This window comes from Vicia villosa, unplaced genomic scaffold, assembly GCF_029867415.1.
Source record: "Vicia villosa cultivar HV-30 ecotype Madison, WI unplaced genomic scaffold, Vvil1.0 ctg.000211F_1_1_3, whole genome shotgun sequence".
Taxonomy (NCBI): Eukaryota; Viridiplantae; Streptophyta; class Magnoliopsida; order Fabales; family Fabaceae; genus Vicia; species Vicia villosa.
In genome coordinates, this window is record NW_026705077.1 from 51,262 (window position 1) to 58,203 (window position 6,942).

Here is a 6,942-nt window from a genome sequence, read left to right on the forward strand (position 1 = left end):
TCACTATTTCACGTGGCTAGGAAGCACATTTCTTGTAGTGCGAACCAGCCTTTTCATGGCGCTTCCTCCAAATTCTACTATTTGAGAAATTTAGTTATAAAAAAATGATAATTATTGAAATTTCACTTCTTTATTTGATAAAATAAAATTATAATTTTACTTACAACTATTTTTTAATTTTTAATTTTAATTGTGGAATTGATACATATATATATATATATATATATATATATATATATATATATATATATATATATATATATATATATATATATTCATTTGTAATATATAATTATTTGTTAAATAATAAGTAAAAATATATATTAAATTTTCATTCATAATTATTTGTTAAATTATAATTTAAATTTCTACTTAAAGAAAAAATTTATATATTTTAAAAACATACGTAAAAAAAAAATTAAATTCCGATATATATTTTTTTGGTAATTTTTTTTTATTAAAGAATGAAAGTAATCGTATAAAAAGTTTCTTAAGTATATATTATTTTTTATAAAAAAAATTTTGTTGCATATGTAGATAAATTTAATAATTTGTATTACAAAAAATTATAATAATAACCTTATTTTATTGATGATAAGAAAATAATATTATATATTTTAATAATACACGTAATAATAATAAAAATAATAACAATAATAATAATAAATTGGTAGAAATTTGGAATAAAGAATGAAAGTATTGAGACAAAATCTTATTAAGTGAAAATTATTTTTTGGTAATAAAAGAATATTAAAGAAAAAATAAAATCTGAATTCAATAGGTAAGAGTTACTAAATTTAATTGATATGAAAGATTTAGATAAATAAACACCTATAAATAATAACGTGACAAAAATAATTTTATGTGATAAATAATAGTTTTATATGACAAAAATTTTTGATTCTATATTATTCACTCTAGTCCTTATTATAAAAGAAAATTTACTTATTAAATTCATTTAATAATTAATATTTTAGTTTATATATAGACCAAATACATTAATCGTTCTATGAATTAAAAAATAACTTCCTCACCAAAAGAATTAATATATAATAAGTTATTATTATTAAAAATAGGAAATCTCTAGTTTCTTACCTCTTTAGCAAGATTCTTCACAAAATAAGAAATGCGTTGAGATAGAAAGACAGAGAGAAGATAAGGAAAAGGCAGCAATTATGACAAAGAAAACAAAATTAGAGTTAATTTGAGCAGTATTAAAGTAATAAATTGATTTCCTAAACATGATTTTATTAGACCATTTACAAGGGGGTGTTGAATAATTTATTCAATAGTTGAATAGCTACAATGGTGTGTTGAATCATTTGTTTAATGTGATGTGGATTAATTGGTGTTGAATACTTTCAATATGTTGAATAAGAAAAGAGTGGGGGCCACCTAAAGTATGTGACAAAATATTATTGGTTGTTGTGTATGTTTAGATTTTTATTTCATAATAATTATTTAATGTAAATTATTTTTTAGTAAATCAATTTTTTATTTATTTTTATTTTCACCAAAATTCATAATTTTTTTTGTCTATAAATAGAGACTTGTTTTATTTGATTTGGACACACAAAAAAAATTCACTTTTTTCTCTCAATTTTTTCTATTTAGCCTTCAAAAAATTCTTGTTTGTAGTTCTAGACATCTTTGTAGTGAAATGGATTCCAACAATAATCCTTTTAACACCCAAAATTCTACTAATTATCCTTTCAACTACCCAAAAAAATTAAAAATATAAAATTGGAAGAAAAAAAATTAAATAAATTGCTAAATAAGAAAAAATTAAAATAAAAAATTAAAATCTTAATTATTTTAATTTAGTTTCAATTGATAATTGAGATGTAGAAATATATAATCATAAAAACAAATATATAAAAGAAAATAAGAATAAGAAATAAAAATAGTGGGGTAGGGTGTTGAATTTTATTAAACAAAACCATTGTAGCGAGTAAAATTTTAATGTGTGTTGAATGATAAGGGGGAAGAGAGAGAAGATGATGTGGAACATAAAAAGTAAAAAAGTAGGATGTTGAATAACTAAACCATTGTACATAGTCTTAGTTGATAAATTGATTGGGTATGGTTTTATATAGCCAAAATAATTGTTGTAGTAAAGTGTTTGCTTTGTCAAGATAAGTACAGTACAGATAGTAGAGAAGACCTTTGTTAATGGTTGGCATGTGGGGATTGGATGAGGGGGTTGAGGAAAGAAGCGACAAGATACAGTGGTTTTCAAGCGTGTCAGGTGAATATGGCAGGCAGCTTTCCAGGATTGATGGAACATGGCTCTGCACGCGTTTTGGTTTCATGTGACAGTTGACCCTAGTCAATGAATGATCAACTTTTTTTTTTTAATTATTATAATATTTTAAATTAATTATTTTAAATAAATAAAATATTAAGATTAAAATTTAAATAACAAAATAATTTTGTAAATTTAATTTTTTTATAGTTTTTAAAAATATTTATTATATATTTTTTAAATTAATTACTCTAGTTATTTAATTTAATATTTTTAAAATAATTAATCTAACTAAATTAAATAAATAAATAAATAAAAATTAGGCACTTCTAACCATCCATTAAGTGACGGATGTTTATGGCCGTTAAACCACATCCAATGGATGCACGTTGATTTGTGTGGTGATCTTTTATAAACAGCAAGCAATTGATATAAGATTATTTACAATTGACATGTTGAATAATTTATTAAAGGGTTAAATATGTTTTTAGTCCCTATAAAATTATCCAAAATGACTTTTAGCCCCTATAAAAAAAATATTGAGTTTTAATCCCTATAAAATGACTTTTGCACTCACTTTTGGTCCCTCTACGGGGACCAAAAGTGAGTGCAAAAGTAATTTTATAGGGACTAAAAATCAATATATTTTTTATAGGGACTAAAAACCAAAATTGAGATATTTATAGGGACCAAAAACATATTTAACCCTTTATTAAATAGTTGAATCAGTGTAATAAGGTGTTGAGTGAGAATGTTGAAAATGAGTAGGGATGGCAATGGGTAGGGTACTATAGTACCCGTCCCCATACCCGCAGTTTAAAAAAATTCCCGTCTCCGAGCCCAAACCCGCGTGGGTATCAATATTCATGGCCGTACCCGTACCCTGTGGGTACCTCAATGCCCATACCCGTACCCGTTTACCCGCATTTATAGTAAAATTAAATCGTTTAATTACAAAATATCATATAATTTAAGTCTTTTTAACAATATTAAAAAAATTATGTATGTTATTGTTGAGTTAAGAAACAAATAAACACTTTTATTAAAATGTGTAATGATTTAATAGCGATATATTTAAAAAAAATTAGAATCATGCATTTTTATATAATAATATAAATGACATTAGAGAAATATGTAGTCTGGGTATGAGGCGGGTTGGGTAGTAAAGTACCCGTGCCCGCACCCATACCCGCATTTTTTAATGGGTAATTACCCGTGCCCATACCCATTTTTATGGGTATTTACCCTATCCGATATGGGGTTTTTTGTGGGTATCCACTGGGGATGGGCCAAATTGCCATCCCTAAAAATGAGGGAGATTAATTGGTGTTGAATATATTCAACACGTTGAATAAGGAGAGAGTGGGAGCAAAATAAAAACACTTGGCAAAATATTATTGGTTATTGTAATTTTTATATTTTTATTTTATCATAATCATTTGGGGTCAATTATTTAATAGTAAATTATTTTTTTTTATTTTTACCAAAGTTCATCATTTTTTTCTCTATAAATAGAGATTAGTTTCATTAGATTTGAACACAGAAAAAAAAAATCAACTTTGTTCTCTCTAGTTTTTCTATTTAGTCCTCTTGTTTGTAGCTCTTAACATATTTTTAGTGAAATGGATCCCAATAATAACCCTTTTAAAATAAATTATTTATCTCTTAATTATTTTATTTTAATTTAATTTAATTTCAACCGATAATTGTTATTAATATATAATCACAAAATAAAAACATAAAAGAAAATAATAATATGAAATAAAAGTGGTGGGGTAGGGTGTTGAATTTTATTAAACAAAATCATTGTAGTAAGTAAAAATTGAATAGGTGTTGAATTATTAGATGAAAGAGAGAGATGATGATGTGGAGTGTAAAAAATGAAAAAGTAGAGGGTTGAATTTAGAAAGCATTGTTGATAGTCTAAGTATTATTCATTTCACTTAGTTACCACATATCTTTTGTAATCAGTATGTGCTATTGTGTTTTATAAGCATGAGAAGAAAATGAGTCTTTGCATATATCTGCAATGTTGTTAACATGACTTTTTGATAGTTAGGTGATCGAATGAAAAAAGTGAGAAACTAGAATATTATTGTCCATAAATAACCCTGATGAATGATAGTTTAGATTGTACTTATAAATATCTTTCGAACTTTGAACACACCTGGTGTGTGAATGGATTATTATTGGTGTATACTAGAACATACTGAGACAACATGTGAGCAAGATAAATGATGAGCTTTAAATTTCCCACAATCTCACTATTGTTTATTGAGGTCAACACTGAATAAAGTTCTAGTTAATTTTTTCATCGAGTATGAAATAGAATCTCTCACAATCAAATTGCATGACATTATGAGTGTTGGATTTCTGCACTTCTTCAGTCATTCCTTTATTGAAACTATTTGTGAAAACTTACCTAGAAGAAAATATTTTTGTCCATTCATGACATCGTTTACCAAATAAAGTTCCCAACCGATAGTATGGTTGTTGGACCAAAGAAGTGATTGAAAGGTTGAAGATGGCCTTAAGCATAGGGTTTATTTCTTCGACAAGGATGGTTATCATGTGCCCCCCATCATTGTCCTCTATGATACGTTCTTTCCTACTTTACTCGTGGATTATTGTCTATCCCCTTTAAATCCTATATGTTTATTCTTTGTATTTCATCATGTTATGAATTAAATGTCAGCAGAATCAACGCATATCATGTATTGAAAAAATTAACAAAGATAAGTAGATGAAAAAATGGTATAAATATTAGTAGTAAGGGTAAATATAGATTGTTATCCAGGTTAACAATTTTTCTTGCGAAGTTCCCTGTCTTAAATCTCACGTATGAAGTTTTGTGCAATGTTTCTAACGCAATGCACATGCAAAGATGAAGAATATTTCCATTTATTTTTAGAATCAATATATACAATCTTAATTAATTCGCGTATGTCTAATATTAAACATAGACCGACTAGGGGTGTGACGTGCATTCCCAAATTCTTAAGAAAGATACATCAAGCAACTTTTGTCTCACTTTCATCTAATGCGAAAGCTATAGGGAAAATGGTGTTGTTCCCTTCTTGTGCCACAACTATTAAAAAAGTCCCTGTATACTTCTCATACAACCATGTTTTGTCAACTTGCACAATAGGCTTACAGTATGCTAAACCATTGACACATGATTGAAATGCCCAAAAAAGATATTGGAAGATCTGGTGGTCACCGAGTTGTGTTCCATCATTTGAAAACATAAGAAAGGTTTGCAGCTCTAAAATAGTACAAGGAGGATAAGTTTTCATGACCAATAACCACTATGGAAGTCCGTTGTAAGATGTCTCTCTATTTTCATTTAGAGATTTGATGTTAAGAAAATCTTTAGGTATTTGAAAAGAACAACAAATCTGGGACTCCTTTATAAAAAAAACCTAGATTATAAGCTAGTTGGATTATGCGATGCTGATTTTGCTTGAGATAGAATTGAAAGTTTTAAATCTTCTAGTGGAAAATGTCAATTCATTGGAAAAACCCTAATATCATGGGCTATTAAAATACAAGCAACCATTGTTCTATCTACAGCAGAAGCATAATACATCTCACCTGCTAAATATTATACACAACTACTCTGGATGAAATATCAACTAGAGGATTATCATATTTGAGGAAGTAGTTTATTTTTTTATAATATTGCTGCTATTTGTTTAACAAAGAATCCAACTCTTCGTTCAAGAACTAAGCACATTGAAATCAAGCATCACTTTATAAGAGATTATGTTCAGAAGGGTGTAATAGATATTCTATTTATTGATATTGATCATTAATGGGCTGATAAATTTACCAAGCCCGTTACAATGAAAGATTTGATTTTATCAAAAAGATTATGAACATGATCTTCATTAAAGAATAATGCTTGATTCTAAATTGAGTATCAGAACTTGTTGTTGATTAGAAGTGGCTTCAATTAGGGTTAGGGAAAATGTCTCTGGTGAAAAGCACTTCCTGAGATACTTCAGTGAGACTCAGAATTGGATTGTTTAATTCAAATAGTATTTAAGTGGAAATCCTCAGTCATCGGGTGACATCTGTTCAACTTAAGATTCCATGCTCCTAATAGTTGTCTTTCTTGGTTAGTTTGCTATAAGGTTAAAGAATATAGGGTAATGATGTGAAACCTCTCTGATCTTTTGTGTCTTTTCCTCTCTGTCATTTTCTTTTACTTTTTCTGTCTAGTATTTTTTTAATTGTTTTGAAAGCTCGATTTCTTTAAAAATTCTTTTATTACTATTTAGCTTTTTCAACTATGTTAGATTTTCGGTTATACTAAGGATTGTCTTTAAGTGATCTTTAAGAAAAGACAGTTGTCTTGCTTTACTTTTGGCTATATCGTTTACAACTCATTTTCTTTTAAAAAAGGATTTTATTACTTCTCTCTCTTTCAAAATCTCTCTAATGTGTAAAACCTTTCCTAAGATAACCTCTTGAACTAACTTTGGTATGGAGAACCAGTTGGTAGTTATCGTTGAAGGTCGTGTCGACTTTGAATAAATGATGGCTCAAAGTTTTGATCTTCAAAGTGTTGTTTCTCGAAAAAGAATGGGATTGGTTCTTCCACATGCTCTATGGTTCCACTTACCTTAATCTGGTCAAATAATTCTGGGTAAATGCTTCTGTGTAAGAGTAATCTAGAGCGTGCCATCCTTTCT